At 44.4% G+C, this 25,192-nt stretch overlaps 1 protein-coding gene and 1 long non-coding RNA gene across 4 annotated transcripts in view; both read left to right on the forward strand.

The window, feature by feature from the left end:
* Nucleotides 1–16,935: 16,935 nt before the first annotated feature.
* On the forward strand, nucleotides 16,936–20,828 carry LOC125740371 (uncharacterized). The gene is made up of 3 exons (XR_007397595.1): nucleotides 16,936–17,087; nucleotides 20,122–20,250; nucleotides 20,610–20,828. It is a non-coding gene; the product is annotated as an uncharacterized LOC125740371 (long non-coding RNA).
* Nucleotides 20,829–22,824: 1,996 nt separating this feature from the next.
* The window catches only part of LOC125740327 (uncharacterized), a 29,500-nt gene continuing 27,132 nt past the window's right edge, over nucleotides 22,825–25,192 (forward strand). For 2 of the 3 annotated variants that reach the window (XM_049011296.1, XM_049011292.1), the window contains exon 1: nucleotides 22,825–22,884. The gene's annotated coding sequence lies outside the window, so the exon portion shown is untranslated. Of the gene's footprint in view, nucleotides 22,890–25,192 lie in introns of all 3 variants that reach the window. The other variant, XM_049011295.1, reaches the window with a different exon arrangement.

Consider the following 25,192-nt stretch of genomic DNA (forward strand, 5'->3'; position numbering starts at 1 on the left):
CATGCCACGCGGCTCAGCTCGTGGTCTTCCAGCTCATGCCACGCAGCTCTGTTCACAGCCTCCTACCTCACGCCTTCCTCGAGGGATCTGAAGGCGGAAAAAATTGCCCTCCAAAGATTGTATTATTTTATTTTAGCTGGGTTTCTCGGAACAAAATTCTCTAAATATCGCTTTCTTAGAAAGGAGTCCGAGGAGTCTTTTATTTCGAGAAAATATTTATTAGTGTCCGATATTGACTGGGTCTGGCTACAGATGGCAGGAGAGGATGACAAATTGTTGGATGCTTTAGACTACGATTTAAGCAATGTTTGAGGCCTCTTAGCTTGCGGGACACAGCTCAGACCACGGCTTCCTAGCTCATCGGTCATGGCTCAGCTCGCTGCCTCCTAGCTCACAGGACGCGGCTCAGCTTGGGGCATCCCAGCTTGCGGAACGCGGCTCAGCTCGTGGCCTCTCAGCTCACGACTTCCTAACTCACGACACGCAGCTCAGCCTGCGGCCTCCTCGCTCGCGCCACGCGGCTCAGCTCAGAGCCTCATTGCTCATGCTACGCGGCTCAGCTCGTGGTCTTCCAGCTCATGCCACGCAGCTCTGTTCACAGCCTCCTACCTCACGCCTTCCTCGAGTGATCTGATGGCGGAAAAAATTGCCCTCCAGAGATTGTATTATTTTATTTTAGCTGGGTTTCTAGGCACAAAATTCTCTAAATATCGCTTTCTTAGAAAGGAGTCCGAGGAGTCTTTCATTTCGAGAAAATATTTAGTAGTGTCCGATATTGACTGGGTCTGGCTTCAGATGGCAGGAGAGGATGACAAATTGTTGGATGCTTCAGACTACGATTTAAGCAATGTTTGCGGCCTCTTAGCATGCGGGACACAGCTCAGACCACGGCTTCCTAGCTCATCGGTCATGGCTCAGCTCGCTGCCTCCTAGCTCACAGGACGCGGCTCAGCTTGGGGCATCCCAGCTTGCGGAACGTGGCTCAGCTCGTGGCCTCTCAGCTCACGGCTTCCTAGCTCGCGACACGCAGCTCAGCCTGCGGCCTCCTCGCTCGCGCCACGCGGCTCAGCTCAGAGCCTCATTGCTCATGCCACGCGGCTCAGCTCGTGGTCTTCCAGCTCATGCCACGCAGCTCTGTTCACAGCCTCCTACCTCACGCCTTCCTCGAGGGATCTGATGGCGGAAAAAATTGCCCTCCAGAGATTGTATTATTTTATTTTAGCTGGGTATCTAGGCACAAAATTCTCTAAATATCGCTTTCTTAGAAAGGAGTCCGAGGAGTCTTTCATTTCGAGAAAATATTTAGTAGTGTCCGATATTGACTGGGTCTGGCTACAGATGGCAGGAGAGGATGACAAATTGTTGGATGCTTTAGACTACGATTTCAGCAATGTTTGAGGCCTCTTAGCTTGCGGGACACGGCTCAGACCACGGCTTCCTAGCTCATCGGTCATGGCTCAGCTCGCTGCCTCCTAACTCACAGGACGCGGCTCAGCTTGGGGCATCCCAGCTTGCGGAACGCGGCTCAGCTCGTGGCCTCTCAGCTCACGGCTTCCTAGCTCGCGACACGCAGCTCAGCCTGCGGCCTCCTCGCTCGCGCCACGCGGCTCAGCTCAGAGCCTCATTGCTCATGCCACGCGGCTCAGCTCGTGGTCTTCCAGCTCATGCCACGCAGCTCTGTTCACAGCCTCCTACCTCACGCCTTCCTCGAGGGATCTGAAGGCGGAAAAAATTGCCCTCCAAAGATTGTATTATTTTATTTTAGCTGGGTTTCTCGGAACAAAATTCTCTAAATATCGGTTTCTTAAAAAGGAGTCCGAGGAGTCTTATTTCGAGAAAATATTTATTAGTGTCCGATATTGACTGGGTCTGGCTACAGATGGCAGGAGAGGATGACAAATTGTTGGATGCTTTAGACTACGATTTAAGCAATGTTTGAGGCCTCTTAGCTTGCGGGACACAGCTCAGACCACGGCTTCCTAGCTCATCGGTCATGGCTCAGCTCGCTGCCTCCTAGCTCACAGGACGCGGCTCAGCTTGGGGCATCCCAGCTTGCGGAACGCGGCTCAGCTCGTGGCCTCTCAGCTCACGGCTTCCTAGCTCGCGACACGCAGCTCAGCCTGCGGCCTCCTCGCTCACGCCACGCGGCTCAGCTCAGAGCCACATTGCTCATGCCACGCGGCTCAGCTCGTGGTCTTCCAGCTCATGCCACGCAGCTCTGTTCACGGCCTCCTACCTCACGCCTTCCTCGAGGGATCTGATGGCGGAAAAAATTGCCCTCCAAAGATTGTATTATTTTATTTTAGCTGGGTTTCTCGGAACAAAATTCTCTAAATATCGCTTTCTTAAAAAGGAGTCCGAGGAGTCTTTTATTTCGAGAAAATATTTATTAGTGTCCGATATTGACTGGGTCTGGCTACAGATGGCAGGAGAGGATGACAAATTGTTGGATGCTTTAGACTACGATTTAAGCAATGTTTGAGGCCTCTTAGCTTGCGGGACACAGCTCAGACCACGGCTTCCTAGCTCATCGGTCATGGCTCAGCTCGCTGCCTCCTAGCTCACAGGACGCGGCTCAGCTTGGGGCATCCCAGCTTGCGGAACGCGGCTCAGCTCGTGGCCTCTCAGCTCACGGCTTCCTAGCTCGCGACACGCAGCTCAGCCTGCGGCCTCCTCGCTCGCGCCACGCGGCTCAGCTCAGAGCCTCATTGCTCATGCCACGCGGCTCAGCTCGTGGTCTTCCAGCTCATGCCACGCAGCTCTGTTCACAGCCTCCTACCTCACGCCTTCCTCGAGGGATCTGAAGGCGGAAAAAATTGCCCTCCAAAGATTGTATTATTTTATTTTAGCTGGGTTTCTCGGAACAAAATTCTCTAAATATCGGTTTCTTAAAAAGGAGTCCGAGGAGTCTTATTTCGAGAAAATATTTATTAGTGTCCGATATTGACTGGGTCTGGCTACAGATGGCAGGAGAGGATGACAAATTGTTGGATGCTTTAGACTACGATTTAAGCAATGTTTGAGGCCTCTTAGCTTGCGGGACACAGCTCAGACCACGGCTTCCTAGCTCATCGGTCATGGCTCAGCTCGCTGCCTCCTAGCTCACAGGACGCGGCTCAGCTTGGGGCATCCCAGCTTGCGGAACGCGGCTCAGCTCGTGGCCTCTCAGCTCACGGCTTCCTAGCTCGCGACACGCAGCTCAGCCTGCGGCCTCCTCGCTCACGCCACGCGGCTCAGCTCAGAGCCACATTGCTCATGCCACGCGGCTCAGCTCGTGGTCTTCCAGCTCATGCCACGCAGCTCTGTTCACGGCCTCCTACCTCACGCCTTCCTCGAGGGATCTGATGGCGGAAAAAATTGCCCTCCAAAGATTGTATTATTTTATTTTAGCTGGGTTTCTCGGAACAAAATTCTCTAAATATCGCTTTCTTAAAAAGGAGTCCGAGGAGTCTTTTATTTCGAGAAAATATTTATTAGTGTCCGATATTGACTGGGTCTGGCTACAGATGGCAGGAGAGGATGACAAATTGTTGGATGCTTTAGACTACGATTTAAGCAATGTTTGAGGCCTCTTAGCTTGCGGGACACAGCTCAGACCACGGCTTCCTAGCTCATCGGTCATGGCTCAGCTCGCTGCCTCCTAGCTCACAGGACGCGGCTCAGCTTGGGGCATCCCAGCTTGCGGAACGCGGCTCAGCTCGTGGCCTCTCAGCTCACGGCTTCCTAGCTCGCGACACGCAGCTCAGCCTGCGGCCTCCTCGCTCGCGCCACGCGGCTCAGCTCAAAGCCACATTGCTCATGCCACGCGGCTCAGCTCGTGGTCTTCCAGCTCATGCCACGCAGCTCTGTTCACGGCCTCCTACCTCACGCCTTCCTCGAGGGATCTGATGGCGGAAAAAATTGCCCTCCAAAGATTGTATTATTTTATTTTAGCTGGGTTTCTCGGAACAAAATTCTCTAAATATCGCTTTCTTAAAAAGGAGTCCGAGGAGTCTTTTATTTCGAGAAAATATTTATTAGTGTCCGATATTGACTGGGTCTGGCTACAGATGGCAGGAGAGGATGACAAATTGTTGGATGCTTTAGACTACGATTTAAGCAATGTTTGAGGCCTCTTAGCTTGCGGGACACAGCTCAGACCACGGCTTCCTAGCTCATCGGTCATGGCTCAGCTCGCTGCCTCCTAGCTCACAGGACGCGGCTCAGCTTGGGGCATCCCAGCTTGCGGAACGCGGCTCAGCTCGTGGCCTCTCAGCTCACGGCTTCCTAGCTCACGACACGCAGCTCAGCCTGCGGCCTCCTCGCTCGCGCCACGCGGCTCAGCTCAGAGCCTCATTGCTCATGCTACGCGGCTCAGCTCGTGGTCTTCCAGCTCATGCCACGCAGCTCTGTTCACAGCCTCCTACCTCACGCCTTCCTCGAGTGATCTGATGGCGGAAAAAATTGCCCTCCAGAGATTGTATTATTTTATTTTAGCTGGGTTTCTAGGCACAAAATTCTCTAAATATCGCTTTCTTAGAAAGGAGTCCGAGGAGTCTTTCATTTCGAGAAAATATTTAGTAGTGTCCGATATTGACTGGGTCTGGCTACAGATGGCAGGAGAGGATGAGAAATTGTTGGATGCTTTAGATTACGATTTAAGCAATGTTTGCGGCCTCTTAGCTTGCGGGACACAGCTCAGACCACGGCTTCCTAGCTCATCGGTCATGGCTCAGCTCGCTGCCTCCTAGCTCACAGGACGCGGCTCAGCTTGGGGCATCCCAGCTTGCGGAACGCGGCTCAGCTCGTGGCCTCTCAGCTCACGGCTTCCTAGCTCGCGACACGCAGCTCAGCCTGCGGCCTCCTCGCTCGCGCCACGCGGCTCAGCTCAGAGCCACATTGCTCATGCCACGCGGCTCAGCTCGTGGTCTTCCAGCTCATGCCACGCAGCTCTGTTCACGGCCTCCTACCTCACGCCTTCCTCGAGGGATCTGATGGCGGAAAAAATTGCCCTCCAAAGATTGTATTATTTTATTTTAGCTGGGTTTCTCGGAACAAAATTCTCTAAATATCGCTTTCTTAAAAAGGAGTCCGAGGAGTCTTTTATTTCGAGAAAATATTTATTAGTGTCCGATATTGACTGGGTCTGGCTACAGATGGCAGGAGAGGATGACAAATTGTTGGATGCTTTAGACTACGATTTAAGCAATGTTTGAGGCCTCTTAGCTTGCGGGACACAGCTCAGACCACGGCTTCCTAGCTCATCGGTCATGGCTCAGCTCGCTGCCTCCTAGCTCACAGGACGCGGCTCAGCTTGGGGCATCCCAGCTTGCGGAACGCGGCTCAGCTCGTGGCCTCTCAGCTCACGGCTTCCTAGCTCGCGACACGCAGCTCAGCCTGCGGCCTCCTCGCTCGCGCCACGCGGCTCAGCTCAGAGCCACATTGCTCATGCCACGCGGCTCAGCTCGTGGTCTTCCAGCTCATGCCACGCAGCTCTGTTCACGGCCTCCTACCTCACGCCTTCCTCGAGGGATCTGATGGCGGAAAAAATTGCCCTCCAAAGATTGTATTATTTTATTTTAGCTGGGTTTCTCGGAACAAAATTCTCTAAATATCGCTTTCTTAAAAAGGAGTCCGAGGAGTCTTTCATTTCGAGAAAATATTTAGTAGTGTCCGATATTGACTGGGTCTGGCTACAGATGGCAGGAGAGGATGACAAATTGTTGGATGCTTTAGACTACGATTTCAGCAATGTTTGAGGCCTCTTAGCTTGCGGGACACGGCTCAGACCACGGCTTCCTAGCTCATCGGTCATGGCTCAGCTCGCTGCCTCCTAGCTCACAGGACGCGGCTCAGCTTGGGGCATCCCAGCTTGCGGAACGCGGCTCAGCTCGTGGCCTCTCAGCTCACGGCTTCCTAGCTCGCGACACGCAGCTCAGCCTGCGGCCTCCTCGCTCGCGCCACGCGGCTCAGCTCAGAGCCTCATTGCTCATGCCACGCGGCTCAGCTCGTGGTCTTCCAGCTCATGCCACGCAGCTCTGTTCACAGCCTCCTACCTCACGCCTTCCTCGAGGGATCTGAAGGCGGAAAAAATTGCCCTCCAAAGATTGTATTATTTTATTTTAGCTGGGTTTCTCGGAACAAAATTCTCTAAATATCGCTTTCTTAAAAAGGAGTCCGAGGAGTCTTTTATTTCGAGAAAATATTTATTAGTGTCCGATATTGACTGGGTCTGGCTACAGATGGCAGGAGAGGATGACAAATTGTTGGATGCTTTAGACTACGATTTAAGCAATGTTTGAGGCCTCTTAGCTTGCGGGACACAGCTCAGACCACGGCTTCCTAGCTCATCGGTCATGGCTCAGCTCGCTGCCTCCTAGCTCACAGGACGCGGCTCAGCTTGGGGCATCCCAGCTTGCGGAACGCGGCTCAGCTCGTGGCCTCTCAGCTCACGGCTTCCTAGCTCGCGACACGCAGCTCAGCCTGCGGCCTCCTCGCTCGCGCCACGCGGCTCAGCTCAGAGCCACATTGCTCATGCCACGCGGCTCAGCTCGTGGTCTTCCAGCTCATGCCACGCAGCTCTGTTCACGGCCTCCTACCTCACGCCTTCCTCGAGGGATCTGATGGCGGAAAAAATTGCCCTCCAAAGATTGTATTATTTTATTTTAGCTGGGTTTCTCGGAACAAAATTCTCTAAATATCGCTTTCTTAAAAAGGAGTCCGAGGAGTCTTTTATTTCGAGAAAATATTTATTAGTGTCCGATATTGACTGGGTCTGGCTACAGATGGCAGGAGAGGATGACAAATTGTTGGATGCTTTAGACTACGATTTAAGCAATGTTTGAGGCCTCTTAGCGTGCGGGACACAGCTCAGACCACGGCTTCCTAGCTCATCGGTCATGGCTCAGCTCGCTGCCTCCTAGCTCACAGGACGTGGCTCAGCTTGGGGCATCCCAGCTTGCGGAACGCGGCTCAGCTCGTGGCCTCTCAGCTCACGGCTTCCTAGCTCACGACACGCAGCTCAGCCTGCGGCCTCCTCGCTCGCGCCACGCGGCTCAGCTCAGAGCCTCATTGCTCATGCCACGCGGCTCAGCTCGTGGTCTTCCAGCTCATGCCACGCAGCTCTGTTCACAGCCTCCTACCTCACGCCTTCCTCGAGGGATCTGAAGGCGGAAAAAATTGCCCTCCAAAGATTGTATTATTTTATTTTAGCTGGGTTTCTCGGAACAAAATTCTCTAAATATCGCTTTCTTAAAAAGGAGTCCGAGGAGTCTTTTATTTCGAGAAAATATTTATTAGTGTCCGATATTGACTGGGTCTGGCTACAGATGGCAGGAGAGGATGACAAATTGTTGGATGCTTTAGACTACGATTTAAGCAATGTTTGAGGCCTCTTAGCTTGCGGGACACAGCTCAGACCACGGCTTCCTAGCTCATCGGTCATGGCTCAGCTCGCTGCCTCCTAGCTCACAGGACGCGGCTCAGCTTGGGGCATCCCAGCTTGCGGAACGCGGCTCAGCTCGTGGCCTCTCAGCTCACGGCTTCCTAGCTCGCGACACGCAGCTCAGCCTGCGGCCTCCTCGCTCGCGCCACGCGGCTCAGCTCAGAGCCACATTGCTCATGCCACGCGGCTCAGCTCGTGGTCTTCCAGCTCATGCCACGCAGCTCTGTTCACAGCCTCCTACCTCACGCCTTCCTCGAGTGATCTGATGGCGGAAAAAATTGCCCTCCAGAGATTGTATTATTTTATTTTAGCTGGGTTTCTAGGCACAAAATTCTCTAAATATCGCTTTCTTAGAAAGGAGTCCGAGGAGTCTTTCATTTCGAGAAAATATTTAGTAGTGTCCGATATTGACTGGGTCTGGCTACAGATGGCAGGAGAGGATGACAAATTGTTGGTTATATTAAAGCTATATTTATTATTTAATCATATTTGGTATTTTAATTTCATTAAATGGATGTTCTTTGTATTAGATGTTTTCTATGTGAGAAATAAATTTCATTTTGTTGTTTTATCATAGTTTTTTTATTCTTTTAATTAAGAGTCCAAAGCTCGTAGTGCTGTGGAACCTTATTGTTTTTCGTAGGATTTGTTTTTATTTTTCTTCCCTAAATCTGAATGGGCAGCCTAAACTGTAAGACCTCGGCCGACCAAATTCGGCAGGAAGATGTCTATTCCTACCCACTATTCAGACTGTCCGACCCAAGTCTGTCAGCCAGATGAGCCCAACACGTTTTGGTTGATATCTCCTGTCCTGTTAGTCCTACAATCGAAATTCCGATACAGACAGCCTTGCCCTACCAACTTGCCATTTGGACTATGAAGCTCCACCTACTTAGATTTTTTGCTAATTTGCATAATTTGGAAATCCTACTTCTGCCTTAAAGTCTGACCAAATCAGACGAATGAGGTGTCAAACTGATCAGTCCTCTGAGCTGATGAACATATATAAAAAAGCATGATATTTCTGTATGATACGGCCATCAGCCATGACCAAATTTGAAATGCTAACCCCATGTTCCATTCTGGGGACACCAAACAAAGCGGGCTGCATTTAGTCAATAGGGGGCGCTACAAATGCCTACTTCCAATATCTCCTGAACTGCTTTGCCTATCCAATGGAAATCTGGCACATGTGTACTATGGCCAAACCTGAGGTCAGACCCGTAATATGACAGTCATAAGTCATACAATGGTGGCCATAATTAGCCAATGAAAATCAAGCATGCATTTCACAGGCCTAGCAATCACCAATCTCAACTAAATCTGGATGATCCATGTGACTACAGACCCTGACCTCACCCTGGTAAGAGCACCCTAGTCTGCCAGATGAGAGCGCTACAGCAACAACTTTTGCCATTTCTGCCTATTTCTCCAGAACTGTCAAGCGTACAGTTGACATTTATTGCCAAGCCAATTCAGTATGTCAAGCCAAATCAAACAACATGTAGAACTTAGTTCTCCATATTTGCACTTTTGCATGATTTAGGTAGGTCTGATAACAGGACTTTTCGTTAACCTCCTAGAATTTTCATCCAACCTACATGAATCTGGTATCATTCAAATCAGGAGACAGTCCTCATAAATAATTACTCAAAAAATCCTAAAGTTTCTGTAAAGTACGGCAACCAGCCATACTCACACCATACATACAGGTGGCACGCCCATTTCAATCAGACAGCTGTATCTCAGGCCTGTCACAGCCAATCACTACCAAACTTGAATAAATCCTGTTAGGACAGTAGTGGGGGTAGGCCCTCCAAATCTGGTGCCAAACGGTCAAACGGGGGTGGCACAGCAATTTAACATGTGTCTCTAAACCTGCAAAATCAGTGAAACTGACATTTTCCTCATTCTGTTCTACTGACATATTAATAGTCAAAATCCGTTGTACTGCAAGTTCTGTGAGTCCTGCCAAATCAAGATATATGTACTGTCCAATGACAGTGATTTGCATTCCGTCATGATGTTTAAAAACTCAATAAATGCCATATTCCTACAATGTACACCCCACCTAGGTCATTCTGGTCTCAGGTCAATTATGACACTGCCCTTATGGATGATTCATAAAAATAACTTGACCTGCCTGTACAGTATGGCCACCAGCCACAACCAACCCTGCACCATTTCCATACTCATTTCAATCAGGTGTCTTTATCTCAGGCATGCTTCAACCAATCCTCACCAAATTTGACCGACTAATGTAGCACGAGACCACAAACAGACCCTCCATGTTTGGTGCCAATCGGTCAAACAGAGGCACTAAGGCCACTGTCTATAAATGTCTAACACCCACCATAGCAAATTCAGCTGAAATGTCCTTATTTCTCATAGAACCTTCAATGATACTTCAGGCTGTGTACACTGCAGAAATTGGAATTTTTAAATAAATTGGCCAGCAGGTGGAGTCAGTGCACCATTTATAAAATTCAATTCAATACTATCAGCCGTCCTCTTGTCTAAATGAACAGCCTAGAACAGGATACAGCATGATATTACTGCTGTTACATGCAGCAGTCCCGCAACTCAGCACTTTGTTAATAATATACAACACAGCCTATGTTTACACAAGCAGTATAAACAAAGCAACCCTGTAAGATCTAGACTTATCAGACCAGGTATGAAGGTGCCTAAATCTACCAACTAGTCAGACCATCAGACGCCTAACCATGCATTCAGTCAAGCTCAGGCACTCCACCACTGGGTTCTACATTCTGTCCTACATTTGCTGACCTTTTAGACCAACACTCAACAATCTCCATCCTCATTTCTACCTACTATTCAGACTATCTAACCCAAACAAGTCCTGTTTTGTCGGACATCTGCTGACCTATAGTTCTGTTTGACTTTCTAGTACGCTCCTCTACTGTTTGTCCTACCAAGACGACCATCTTACGCTTTGGACCCGTTCCTTACTGCCTGCAGTTATATTTTGATTTGTGTTTTTACTATCATTCTTTATATTAGGTCTTGACAATCAGTAGGTTAAGATATGCATTGTTGTCATGACCTCGAGAGGTTCTGGCATGGGGGTGAGGGATTTATTAACAAAAACCAAAAACACGGAGAACGCTACAAAACAAAAAGGACCACTAAAGTAACTAAGAGAACAAAATGATCTACAAAGTGAAACTAGCTGCACAGGAACAGGCAGGGATTAAAAACATCAGAAACCACTGGCAGAAAGAACATCAGCAGCACCAAGAACAATAGCAACAGCAAGAACATCAGCAGCACCAAGAACATCAGCAAGAACATAAACATCAGCAAGAACATCATCAGCAGCAAAGAACATCAGCAAGAAAAGCAGCAGTAGCGGATGAACATCAGCAGCAACAAGAACATCAGCAGCACCAAGAACATCATCAAGAACATCAGCAGCACCAAGAACATCACCAAGAAGATTAGCAGCAGCAAGAACATCAGCAGCAACAAAGAACATCAGCAGCAGCAAAAACATCTGCAGCAGCAAAGAACATCAGCAAGAAAATCAGCAGCAGCAAGAACATCATCAGCAGCAAAGAACATCAGCAAGAAGATCAGCAGTAGCAAATAACATCAGCACAGAACATCCGCAGCAACAAAGAACATCAGCAAGAACATCCGCAGCAGCAAGAACATCAGCAGCAGCAAATAACATCAGCAAGAAGATCAGCAGCAGCAAATAACATCAGCACAGAACATGAGCAGCAGCAAAGAACATCAGCAAGAAAATCAACAGCAGCAAGAACATCCGCAGCAGCAAGAACATCTGCAGCAGCAAATAACATCAGTAAGATCAACAGCAGCAAATAACATCAGCAAAGAACATCAGCAGCAGCAAGAACATCCGCAGGAACAAGAACATCCGCAGCAGCAAGAACATCCGCAGCAACAACAAATATATTAGTGATTTTATTTTTTATCATCTTATTTTTTATCTTTATATTTTTTATCATTTTTTTTTCTCTTAGCTTATTTGAATTATTTTAATTTATTTCATATTATCATTCTTCTTATCAGGTCTTTCCTTTTTGATTAATAAAAATATGGGAGGAATCCACTGAAATATAGGGACAGCAAGTCCATGCACACAATGTTGGGGTCGGTAAGGATCCCGTGATATTGCAGCTGCAAAGTAAAATTACTAGATACTAAAACGCGGCAGCGGAGCCCCAGACATTCACCATGTCCAACTGAACTTTTCTAAGAAAAAGCAGAACATTTGGTACTCAATCAGACGAAATACGCCAAAGATACAACTTCGTTTGTCTTCATTGGCTCCATATATATAGGCGCTTGCAACATGATTAGTTTAATGAAACAGCACCTACCGGCATTCGATCCCTCGATGGTCAGCATGCCAACCTCACCCGCTGATCCTAATGTCTTCTGTTTGAGTCCAATGTCCCGATCCAGTCATGGATATAGCCCACAGCACAGCTCACATACTTTTTCCATCTTCATCCGATCCGTTCAAAACTAAGAAGTCTGGTATTCAGTCAGCCCAAACGCTCCAATGATACACCGTACCTTGTCTCTCTTCACTGGCTCTCTGTAGATGCTGGCACCAAGTTCAGAGTAATGGAATAGCACCTAACTATAAGTACTTCCACCCACCTACTGTACGTCCTGTCCCTCTGTGGCCAGAGGACAGCGTGACGTAGAAGTTCTAGAACTGCGTCAACACAGCTGCCCTTCATATCGCGATTAAACCCGATAGCCAATGAGAAACGGGATTACGTAAGTACAGGGTAAACTTGCAAAACAAATACGTTTCACCGCCCTTTCAAATAAAAACGGAAATGCGGTCCACATGTAAGTTTATTTTACCACTGCTTTGACCACGCAATTATTAGCTAAATATAAACATGGGTCGCTTAGAGATTTACAAAAAAACTGTAGTAACTGGTAAAAGTAATTTTCGTAGCAGCAGCTAGTCGCCTTACTAATCGTTACCTCCCACTTATTTTCATCTATTTACTATTTTGCATAAAAAGAGAGATCGGAATCATTTGAAACTAAGCATCCAATCAGAATCCCCCGGTCCCACTCTGTGTTCCGGTGTCTTGTATTTCCTAAGTCCCGTATTTCTTTAGATTGAAGGTAACATCCCTACTAATAGTAATTGTTCTGTTATCATTGTATTACATTGAATTAATTAGAATATATTAGCTGTGAAAGTTTATTCCTTTGCTCTTTAGACGTCTAATTCCAAACAATGCGCCTGCGAATAGGTCCTTGTTTAATGATGTCATGGGTAGGAGCTCAAATTGTTGTAGTCACGACGTAGGGACTCGAGTTGTCCGTCTTTTACAGCTTGTTAGTCTTTGAAGGGATTATTTGTATCGTAGCGCCGGCTGGGCGCATGTCCCAGCATGCCTCGCATGCAAGTTGTAAGTAGCCCTTGTTTTGTCGTTATTGTTAATGTTACTGGTTACATTTCCTTAATGTTGCGCTTGTGTGTTGCATCCTCGTGTGTAATTAATTTACGTAAATCTCCCACCGTGCACGCGTCTTACAGTTCGGTGTCTGGCAACCTTATGTTTCGTGTATGTAATTGATTGGATGCGCTTTGCTTGTCTGATATGGTTCTTTTCAGGGCGACTAATATAGAGCGTTTTCTCTCCGCCCGTCGAGTCTCCGTGGTTCTTTCTGCTTCTGCATTGCATCGGTACCCCCGACGCTGCATTATGTAATTTCAACTGCACGGTGTATTTTTATTAATAAGCGCCTTCTGAGTATCCGCAATATTGTTTATTTAGTACGAATGCTTTTTTGTAAAGATACTAAATATCGTGGTTAGCAAGCTAAATTTTTTACACTAATGGGCTTGATTGTTGCTGCCTACCATTTTATATACATTGTATGCTAATTTCTCAGTCTTGCCCTTCAACTGGTGCCAGTAAAGGAGTCAATTCAGACCTTTTCAACGTGGTTCTTGCAGAGGAGTTTAATCTGACTGTCGACTCCAGCAAGGCACTGGATGTAAATCTTTTAAAAATGTATATATCTATGCCGCTGAAATGAGCCTTGCATATTGCAAGTTGAACCGAAATCATCTGAATCGAATTTCAATTTGGTATTTGTAAAGCTGGCCTATCCAGCCATTCAAAAGGTTAAACTTCTTAATTAACTTTATGCAGTGGTGTAAAATTCAGCTTTGCACATAAATTAACTTACATTAATTAATTAAGCTACATATCACCCATTTATGTTTCCTAGCTTTTCCAGCACTGGAATGAAAATGATGCAAAACTTAATTAAAGCAGATGTTCAGTGAACAGCTGTTGCCATCCCACCAGCAGGGGGCAGGGCTGCCCTTCATCATATCAAGCAATGCAGTGTGAGGCTTCCTATGCAGCTTGCGTGCTCCCTCCCTCTCCCCCTTGGCTTTGTTCAGCCATTTACTTTGTGTTTCTGTGGCTGTGTGTTTTGCTTCTTTCAGCTGGTTTTAGGATCTAAACTGGTCAAAGACCATGGTATGGCTGCTTAAGAAAGCTCACCACAGCCTACTCTTTATGTGGAGGCTGAAGAAATTTGGCATGTTGCTGACAGTCCTAGGCAGCTTCTACAGGTGCACTGTGGAGAGCATATTAATCTGCTGCATAGCTGCGTGCTTTGGCAGCTGCGCTGGACAGGACAGACAGGCACTGCAGTGGGTGATCATGTTAGCCCAGAAAATCACAGGGTTAGGTCTCCCTTCACTGCAGGACATCTGTGACAGGAGAATCTGCAGATGGGCCAGCAGCATTGTCAGCAGTCTCACCCACCTCACCCAACAAATCGTCACTCTCATGAAACCTGTACAGGAGTGTTAATACCACAACACCCAGACTCCAGAACAGTCTGTACCCCCAGGCCAACAGAAGGATCAAGAACTGCCACCCTCTGCCAGCTGTGCCCCCACCCCAGGCACTATGGCAATGATCACCCAGCTTGCAGCACTCTGCACCTTACATGCATTTGTTGGAGTTTGTGTTAAGCAAATAAATGCCTTTTTCTTAAACCAATCACTGTTTTGTGTTCATTCAGAAAAGACAGAAGGCAGCATACTATCCAAAGAAGCCCCACAGCCATCAGGTAGATTTATGTTCGTTGTTGAACTACTTCACTTAGACTGATGGGATTTGGTGTGATATGAGGCTAACTGAGACTGATTAAATTACCAGTATCACCCAGCACCAAGACATCCCAGTTTGCTGTTTTGAGCACTTTAAATCATGCATAAGATGTTGCTTATTGGCCATAACTGATCACAGAAACATCATATACTTTGATGTGAGTTAATGTGTAGCCAAACAGTTTTCCAGCATTTTTCATTTTTATTGCATAATTATTTTTATATTTGTTTTGAAGAATAAAATATAGTTATTCCATTACAATTTATGACCCCAGCTGGAGAATAGACTACAGGTCCCCAGTCACAAAAATACAGAATAATGTCCTAGAAACACAGAATTTTTCTAGGCTGTAATCATTAGTAGCGCTGACAGAAACAAATGGTACAAATAAAATATGCACTTAAATTTCCTTTGTTATTTTGTTATTATTTGTTATTTTTAATCCATTGAAATAAAATAGATAATTAACATAACTGGGCTTTTTTGTGCTTTCCAAACTTTTAGACTCATATTCATTGTGAATATTTCAGACCTTTTTGATATTATGTTAGAGAAATATGTACTTTTTTATTGTCATTTTGCTAGACGCTTGGAAATAACACCCTGCAGCACCTTGATCTTAATTTAGCAATAACACTTCTTAAGAACTGTCGCTTGAAAATTTCCACCCCCATACATGGCGATAAACAATGTTGAATGTTATTTGCATATCCTGTTTGTGTACCTCAATAAAAGATACTGCGAGGGGAGTTCCTCTTTCGAAGTTGGCTGAGTTCGACTGAGAGGCTGACACCTCGCAGTCAGGACCGGACTTCCCTTGCAGCAAGTAAAAAGTCATTGCAGCTGTCCGTGTTGTTCTGTGTTCAGAGACAGGTTGGTTTCCAGCGTATCTTTAGAAGAAGATAACCCTAACATATTCTGTTTCAGAGTGATTATAATTTCCTATAACCTGCTTAAATGCAGGTATATTCAAGTCAAATACATTGCGTGGGATCCGACCACTTTGAGGAACTGTGTGTGGTTTATCTGTTAAACTGACCACTGAACTTTAACATAAACAGAGGAAACACTTAATAATGCTATAATCACAAATAATGCAAATGGTTCGTCATGAACGCCTGAGTTCCATCTCTGTGAGTGAGTGGAGTCTGGTTCCGTAGCCCTTCGTGATGGTGTCTGTATTTCATGGCCTGCTCTTCCCTTGCAGGCTGCTCTTTCATTGTAGGTTTGGAGGCACTGAGGTTGTCTGTCAGGTGGCTGAGGTGAGTAGAGTTGCACCACATCTTTCAGTAGTTGCTCCAGGACCCTCCCAGGTAGTGCTCAGCCTGGCAAATGGTCAGTGTTAGGATGTACTCACAATTGGCCTTGTACCATGTCTGAGCATGATTGTCCCCCCCCCCACTGCCCCACTTGTCTGCGGACACATTGCGCTAAACATTCCAGGCCTGAGCATGATTTCATCATCACCGTGCAATGTTCAGACCCATTGCCAAAAGTGTGTAAAATCCCAGTCATGCAGTTTGGTTTACAATCATTTGTGAAATAATGGGTTGTTCTGAAGAGCCCAGTGAATTCTAGCCTGCTATTGTCACGGGATACCACCTTTGCAACAAGTCAGTTTGTGAAATTCTTTTCCTACTATATATTTCACAGTCACTTGTAAGTGGTTTTATTGCAAAGTTAAAGTGTTTAGGAACAGAAACCCAGCCAGAAAGTGGCAGGCCATGTGAAGTAACTAAGTGTGAAGTGCTAAGGTGCATATTGTGTAAAAATTGCTAATGCTTTGTGGACTCGAAACTTTATAGTTCCAAACTTTCTCTGGCATTAACTCCTGCACAAACACTGTGCACTGGGAGATTCAGGGAATGGGCTTCTATGGCTGAGCAGCTTCAAGCAAGCCTCACATCATCAAACGCAATGCCAAGAGTCGGATGGAGTGGTGTAAAGCACACCACCACTGGACTGTGGAGCAGTGGAAACGTGTTATGTGGAGTGACGAATCATGCACCTCTGTCTGGCAGTCGTATGGATGAGTCTGTATTTCCTGTTCAACAATGTATGGGTATACTTTTAGAATTACATATATACACACAATCAAAAACACAAGTGAATGAGACAAATTTAGTTGTTCACTAAGTCAAATACAACCTGTGGAAGCACAGCTAAAAGCATACCATCACCCATTATAGAGTGACCCATTTTCTTTGTAACTGAGTAATCACAACTAAGTGCAATTAACTATAATGAAAATGCACACAGAAACATTAGAGATAAATGTAATTTACTATGATGAAAAGCATGCAAAATGCCCATTGTACTTCAGTGTTTCTCCTTTTCTCCAGTCGTCGACAGGTCCTGTGATTATTAGGTGATCTGTGATGTAGGAGATCCTGAGAATTCCTGCTGCTCCAAGGATGATTGGCAGGTGGCTTTTCCCAGGAACAGCGGGCTGGAGATGTGGGATCTGGAGTGAAGATAGAAACAGAGGAAGGAAACAAGCACATGTACATAACAAAATTTATCCAACACACATTTCTACATCACCAGTTTCTATTGAATTAAATATGTTAACAAAACAAATTGTGAAGAAATAACATCTGAAGAGATGCTGCTTATCTCTGCACCATCTCTCTATCAGAAAGTTTATGTTTAACCGGCAATAATTTAGTAATTTTGTAAAAGTGAACCACCTAAAAATTATTATTCTTAAGACTATGTTCAACGAAAGAAAGCCAGAATTGATTGTCAGGGAGGGACAAATTTGAAGCTAGTCCAATCAGAAGCAGCATCTTTAGTTGGTGCTTATTGCATTTGCGCCTGATTGGATATTGTTGATCTAACTGCTTTCAAGCCCGTAAACCATGTATCTGTCTGTCTAAGGGAAACTACACAATTCTGTCTGTAAAGTCTGTCTGTAAATCCTTATGCCATTTTGTCTTTGCTAGGCAGTATTACGGTAATGCGTAATACCACAGTGTTTGGGGTAAATATGTGTCTTTGGAACATTGAAGCATGTGAATCTATTCTAGTAGAAGTTGTGAACAGTGAACATTAGCATAATAATGGCCTTTTAAGCAACACTAGGTTGCTGTCCATGGTGCTGAAAACCTGGATTGGCAAATCTTACATTAAATTCCTTTACCTAATTTAACTGTAACCCTCTTATATTGTTGCCAGTGATGCTCTTAGGAGTCTAAAGAGGTGGGTATAGAAAGGATTACAGTGGGTAATAGGTGATTTAGATGAACTTCTGACAATCAGTTCAACTTTGGACAATAACGCCTCCCAAAAGATTCTCTCTGTCTGTCTTGCTAGTTATTTCTCGTTACCCTCCAATCAAAGAGGAATAAAATGCACAAGCTCATTGTAGGAGATATAAGGTGCAAACACATTAAAGATTTGTTTTAACATTATAAAACAGACATATACATTAAGCGCTTTGAAACTTTACGTTCAAACCAGCAATTGCATCTCTGATTGTACAGAATGCCTTGTCAGGGTAACTTTTGAAGTCATAACGAAAATTCTTGCAGGATTAATGGTGATTTTACAGTTAACTCTCATTTTACAATCTACACACACTTGACACAAAATAGGTATATGCGAAATATGTCTTTTTCAACAAAAGCTTTTTAAGCCTAAATCAAATGACACGACTCACTGTACACACAGCGCCAATGGTTTTTGGAAGCTGACTTCAGTCAATCATTTTTATGAGCCAAGTAGACACGTATACACTGAATTTGACATGGTATATTTTATCCTAATAATCATATTAAATATCTCTAAAGGGAATAAGGAAGGGATTAGTTTTTAAAAAGCAAAAAAAAATGTAATTTAAATAAATGTAAATATAGAGTGAAGTGCCCAGATGCAGTAGTCCAGCGGCAGAGTGCGGAACAGGGCAGGAGCAGGACCTGGAGGGCTCCAAGGGCCTTGCAGGGTGGGAGCATGCAGCGGGGCCGGAGCAGCGACCATGGATGGTGTGTCCCCGTCTCCCTCTCCGGGAGATCGAGACACGGCCGGGCCCCCTTCTGGGACACCCATCGATACTGGAGTGACCCATTCTCTTTGTAACTGAGTACTCAAAATTAAGTGCAATAACCCATAATGAAACTGCACACATAAATAGAAAAGACAAAGGTAATTTATTATCTTAATTAAATTAAATTAATTTTTACTTTAAATTATTAAATTAAATTACCTGGTGATTTTGGTAATTCTTATTGGCAATGGGTCTCAGTGAAACACCTGAAAAGTTTAAATCTAGCATGTTTCATGGCTTCACTGCATTTCCCTCCACAATGATCATCTAACTGATGAAGTTGAAGACAGAGCTGAAAATTAGTTATATCATGACTTCAAAAGTTATCCAAGGGACAAGAGATTCTGAAAAATCAGAGATGGAACTACTGGTTGGGCTGGTCATCGCCTGCTTTTTCTAAATGAAGTTTCAAAGCACTTAATTAATGTATGTAAATATGTTTTATAATATTTAAACAAAAAGCTTTTTAATGGGTTTGCATCTTATATATCCTACAGTGTGCTTGTGCATTTGATTCTTCCTTGATTCAGGTGAAACAGAAAATAACTATCAAGAGACACAGAGAGAAACTTCTGGGAAGATTTGTTGTCCAAAGTTGAACTGAGTGCCCAAACCCTTTTGGATGTCAAATTTCATCTAGGTTCATCTAAATCACCTATTACCCACTGTAATCCTTTCAATACCAACCTAGTAGACTTCACATAGCATCACTGCCAACAAAATTAGAGGGTTATAGTTACATTAGATAAAGGAATTTTATGTAAAATTTGCCAATTCGGGCATTCAGCACCATAGACAGCAGCCTACTGTTGCTTAAAGGGGCATTATTATGCTCACTTTCAATTTATAATTCTATTTTTAGGCTCTACAAGAATAGAGTTTGCATGCTTCAGTGTTCCAAAAACACATATTTTCTCATTAATGCATATCTCTATTCACCCTCTGTCTAATCCCACCCCCAATGAGTCCCGTGTGGTTTGATTGGTCGGCTTACCCTTCATTCCCCTGTCTTGCAGTTGGCAGACAGATCCTTGTAGGTAGACAGCCAATAAGGATTGTGTTATGAAGAGACCTCATCGTGTTGTGAAAATAAGGGCTGGAATTCCAATGAGGTGTTTTAGGCAGATGAGAGAAGAGTGGTTTCTGTGGTGAAAGTTACTCCCTTTTCTATGTACTTTGCGTCTTAAGAATTTACAGACTGTTTACATGCACCTGAAGCCATAAAACACACTAATAGAAAGGGAAAAGCATAATAGGTCCCATTTAGTGAGTATTATACCAGTTTCCAATACATTATTATATGTATATTTATTTTGATGTTGACTAGAAGGTATGTGATATCTTTCTCCCCTTACCCCTCATCAGATAAGTAAGAGCTGCTGTCAGCTGAGACAAGCTGGTGTGATTAATTTCAATTCAATTCAACATTACTTCTGTCATGCATTTTCACATTACATTGTCTCAAATCACTTTACCTTATCCCCTGCCCAAAGCCCCCAGAGAGCAAACCAGTGGCAAGGAAAAACTCCTTAGAAGGAAGAAACCTTGGGAGGAACCAGACTCAAAGGGGAAGCCCATCCTCCAAGTGCCGGCACAGGAAGTGATATGAGCAAAATGTCAAGGTCCCAATTCACACTGTCTATATTTTAAGATTTGAGTCTCAAAGTGGGCAGGTGATGGCAGGCAGGTGCTGGTGCTGCTTCTGATGACAGGAGGAACTGTGGTACAGCAACAGGGCATGCAGGAGAGACGTTACAGGATGAGAAAAAAAGTCCTAATTTCATGTCTTTCATTATACTACAAGATGGTCACTGATTGGTGGGCTTTGAGGGGGAGCTCTGATCTGAAATCCACAACTATTTACATTTAATTTTGAAATATTTGTAAAATATTAATTAAATCAGAATATTTATTAAATCAAAATAATCACAATTATACAATTTTTAACAATAAGCAATGCAATAAGATTTTTTTTAACCAGCAGGTGGCAGCAAAGCACGTGTGAAGAAGAGGCCATCAGCAGTACAAAGCACCGGCTGTACAGGTTCCCAGCAGACAATCCAAACCTCCTTCATTAACTGACTCTCATGGTCTGACTAGACAGTCTGAGCAGATCTGCGTGAAAGAGGCCTCACTGCAGTTAGCATAACCATTTATTTTACAGCTCTTCTGTCTCATTCTACTCCATAAAGGTCACATCCCCCCTTCCAGCTTCCTCTGATGCAAGGAGATTCGTGCACAAATAAGTGGTTACAGCCGTTTATTTTTCTACTGATTAATCTATCAGTTATTTTAATGATTGGTCGAACAATCTAAACGATTAATTTTCCTGCATAAAATCACATTGAGTGTTTAAGTTTAATTTTGACAACAACAAACTGTATGTCACTGCAGGGCTATAGAGAATAACTACTCCAATAATTACGTAGTGATATTGAAGAAAGACATGTCATGCACTATGTCCACTAATCATAGCAGCCTTAATGCATACATCAAAAAAGGTGTGTATATACAAAATGATATTTTAATACGTATTATATCTCTTTATGTGATAACAAAGACCTAAATATATAAGCTATTTGCTTTAAATATGTGACTCATGTTAGAGAAAATGTAAGTAAACTATGGGGACAGAAAAATCACTGAATAACAGGAATGACTGACATATAGTGCCAAACAGATATGGTGCAAAGACAGAACTCATAGTACAAAGTAAACGTAGTGCACTATGTAGGGCAGGGGGTTCATTAGTTTCAGGAGAAGGAGGCTACCACCTTGAAAGTAGGTGGCTACCATTGTTTAGGGAAACTCGACATGCAAACTCTGAGACATGAGACGTAAACCAATTTCAGGGGGTGGTAGGGGTCCTTCTGAGGAAATTTTGAAATGTAGACCCATTAATAGTCCCTTTTTCAGGCATCTTAGAGGCCTCATTCCACCAAATTTTACTGACACAAACTCTGGGTTATTTTTCATCATACAGTAGTAGTAGCAGTCTGTTACTGAGGACACCAAATGTATCTCATTCTCAGATTATGTTGATTAATGATTGATGTACTGGTCAGTTGCAGTGCTCAATTATCAAGTAATGGTTTCATCAACAAGATGTCAGCTTACCAGTGTCTGAAATAAGACTTTTAACCATTAACCAATCATTTAAAAAAATAAAGTTAACGTGACAAAGGAAATTATGTCTATGACTTTATTTATTTCACACCCTATTAGACATGTTAAAGGAACCTACAACTGTCTGAATGTAGCTTCTTAAATTCAGTAAATTCAGTGGTCTCCTAAATCAAAATAATTCCATAATCCTACCAGGTACACTCATGTCAAGACTCGGCTAGAAATATTCCACAGGCACAGTACAGGGTAAATAATCAATCTGAAAATCAAATAAGAAAGACTGAATTTACTAAGAAAGACTGAATTTTCACGCATGGTATAAAAACTGTCAAAATGGGTTAACTTGGAACACGTGTTAATGTTTGTAAACAAGCTCGGCTGATCGTGACGTCATCGCTGTATTTTATATGGCTAGTAATAGTAGCTAGCCTACACATAACTAGATCAGCGAGTTCAGATGCTCCAGCGTTCTGTCGTTTTTTTTGTCAGAATATTTCACTTTGTAAATAAGCTGTCGGCCTTAGCTTTCAAACAAAATCAGTGTCATGCAATATCTCCCCATATTCTTCACCAATTTTACGCCGATGTTGGCTCGAACGAACGAAGATATCGATCGTCTGCTGCTGGTCTGATAAATGTGCATCTGTACTGTGTGAATAAGTCGACGAGTCGAGTCGTATGTCAATGCAATGCATGCAGCAAACGAAGCGACGACACCGGGATGAAATAGTATAGTATTACGCCATGCTGGTCTCACCTTCAGTTCCTTCAGTCCTGGGCAATTTCGCGCTCGGTTGCAGCCACTGGTCAAGAAGGCTGCTTCGCTTTCTAGACGCCATTTTGTCCACTTGCCTCAATCAGCCAATCAGAAAACGCAGAATAAAAACTTGCCAAAAATAGCCAATCAAAACGAAGATAAGAATTAAGAAAGCCAAGCTAAGACGAAGATGGCCGCGCCTAGACAGAACACGGAAATTTCTGCAAAATAAATCTTTTATTGTGGCACCGAGTGCTGATCGTTTGATTCTGGTAACAGAGGCAGATTTTTTTTTTCAACAACTGAAAGTAGCTATGTACTTACCCACAGGCGGCGAAATATCGCCGGGTGCCGGCTTCAAATGAACCCCCTGGTAGGGTAGGTTGTAAATTTGTCTGCACTTTGCAGCTTACCTTGCTTACCTTTGTAGTACGGACCCCACAACGGTGGTGGAATTATAAGGGGTTGGTCATCAGGGGGCATGGATTTTGTGGCAGTTTCTTTATTGTCCATATCAAACTGAGCATAGAAGCGCTTAAGCTGGTTGGCGTTGCTGGTGGAGGGAGCTGCATTTGTGGGTTTCTATTCTGCAATGAACATAAGAACTATACAAACGAGAGGAGGCCATTTGGCCCATCAAGCTCGCTTGGGGAGAACTAAACTAATAGCTCAGAGTCGTTAAAATCTTATCTAGCTCTGATTTAAAGGAACCCAAGGATTCAGCTTGCACTACATTATCAGGAAGGCTATTCCATACTCTGACTACGCGCTGTGTAAAGAAGTGCTTCCTTAAATCCAGCTTGAAATGTTCTCCCGCTAATTTCCACCTATGGCCACGTGTTCGTGTATTTAAACTAATGCTGAAGTAACTATTTGGTTGAACAGCATCCAAACCTGTTAGAATCTTATATACCTGGATCATGTCCCCCCTCAGTCTCCTTTGCTTGAGACTGAACAGATTCAGCTCAAGTAACCGTTCCTCGTATGACATTCCTCTAAGACCAGGAATCATTTTTGTGGCCCTACGCTGCACCTTTTCTAAGGCCACAATGTCCTTTTTAAGATATGGTGACCAAACCTGCACACAATATTCTAGGTGAGGTCTCACCAAGGAATTGTATAATTAATTGTGGTAATTAGCATTACCTCCCTTGACTTAAACTCCACACACCTGGAGATATACCCCAATGTCAGGCGGCCTAGGACAGAAAGACAAGGATCCAGGGTTGCAAACCAGCGTCTGGTTTAATTGCTCTGGTGAAGCACAAGTAAGATAAGGGACGTTCAAGAAGAGAAGTCGGTGGACGGGCGAGAAGGTCAGTAGCCGGGTGGTCAGTCCTACACAGAAGCACGAGACGGGACCACACAGGGGAGTGGGGACGAAACGTGCCGGGCTCAGCGGGACAAGCGGGTCAGGATCGGGAATGGGCCTGGAACGGAAAAGGAAGGAGGTTAAGGAATGGACAAAAGGTAAACAGAGAGGGTTCGGTAGTAAGGGAAGACTTAGGACAAGAAAACGCTCAGTATGGCTTGTAAACATTGGCTCAATACTTCGCAAGGATGAGGGGTTGTTTGACCGTTTATATGTTCCTGGTCGTCACACTTAATGCCTTGCATCTGGTGGCGTGGGCGTGACACCCAACATCCTATTGGCCTTTTTTATTGCTTCCCCACACTGGCGAGAATGGGACATGGAAGCATCAACATACACACCAAGGTCTTTCTTATGATCGGCTACCTTTATTTCAGTGAGACCCATGAAATACCTGTACTTTATGTTTCTGCTCCCTAGATGGAGTACCTTACATTTATCGACGTTAAATTTCATCTGCCAGGTATCGGCCCAGTCACTAATTAAACCAAGATCCCGCTGTAGCTGCTGAGCCGCTGATTCAGTATCTGCTACACCACCCACCTTGGTGTCATCTGCAAATTTCACCAGTTTACTGTATATATTGGTATCCATATCATTTAATGGCTTGAATGTCGTGTGTATTAAGACAAACTTGTGGACTATTACGTCGCCCACATAACATAGAATGAATAAGAGTTCTTTACCGTCCTCCTGTTACTGTAATATTCTGGGAAGTTGTGATTGTTCAACTCCACTATGCACGGTTAGGAGCAACTCCAACTTCACCTATCAGAAATATGTAGTGTAACAAGACGCTATGTCCAACAAAAAGCAGTTTTTAAAAACCTAGCCTACATGGCGAAATTGAATTACTTTCTGCACCAACAAATGCAACCAGGCATGAACATTATGCACCTTCCTAGTCTTGATGTATGTCGTCAGACGGATGAGGACGACTTTAGATCATACTCATCATGCACTGCAATTATATGCAAATTCCTCAAACGGAAAACCATTAAATACAAAACGAGCAGCTTAGTTTGACTTTATGTATTGTATATTAAGTTTCTTGTAGTGATATTACAGAATTTCTTTACTTAAACTTACAAATTACACCATACATCCACCACAATAAAAATGTATATAACTAATGACAGATATATAAATTCAAAAGTTAAAAGCAGAGAAAAAAATATGTTTTAGCAGTCAAGAGCTTCGGAGAACTTATATCAATATAACTTTATGTGTATTTAGTATATAGGAGGGTCCTCTACGATCAAGGTTCCAAGATCGATGGATCTCAGCCAAAGTTTCAGTATCTGTGTGC

The sequence above is a fragment of the Brienomyrus brachyistius genome, chromosome 4 (genome assembly GCF_023856365.1).
Source record: "Brienomyrus brachyistius isolate T26 chromosome 4, BBRACH_0.4, whole genome shotgun sequence".
In the NCBI taxonomy this organism is placed as follows: domain Eukaryota; kingdom Metazoa; phylum Chordata; class Actinopteri; order Osteoglossiformes; family Mormyridae; genus Brienomyrus; species Brienomyrus brachyistius.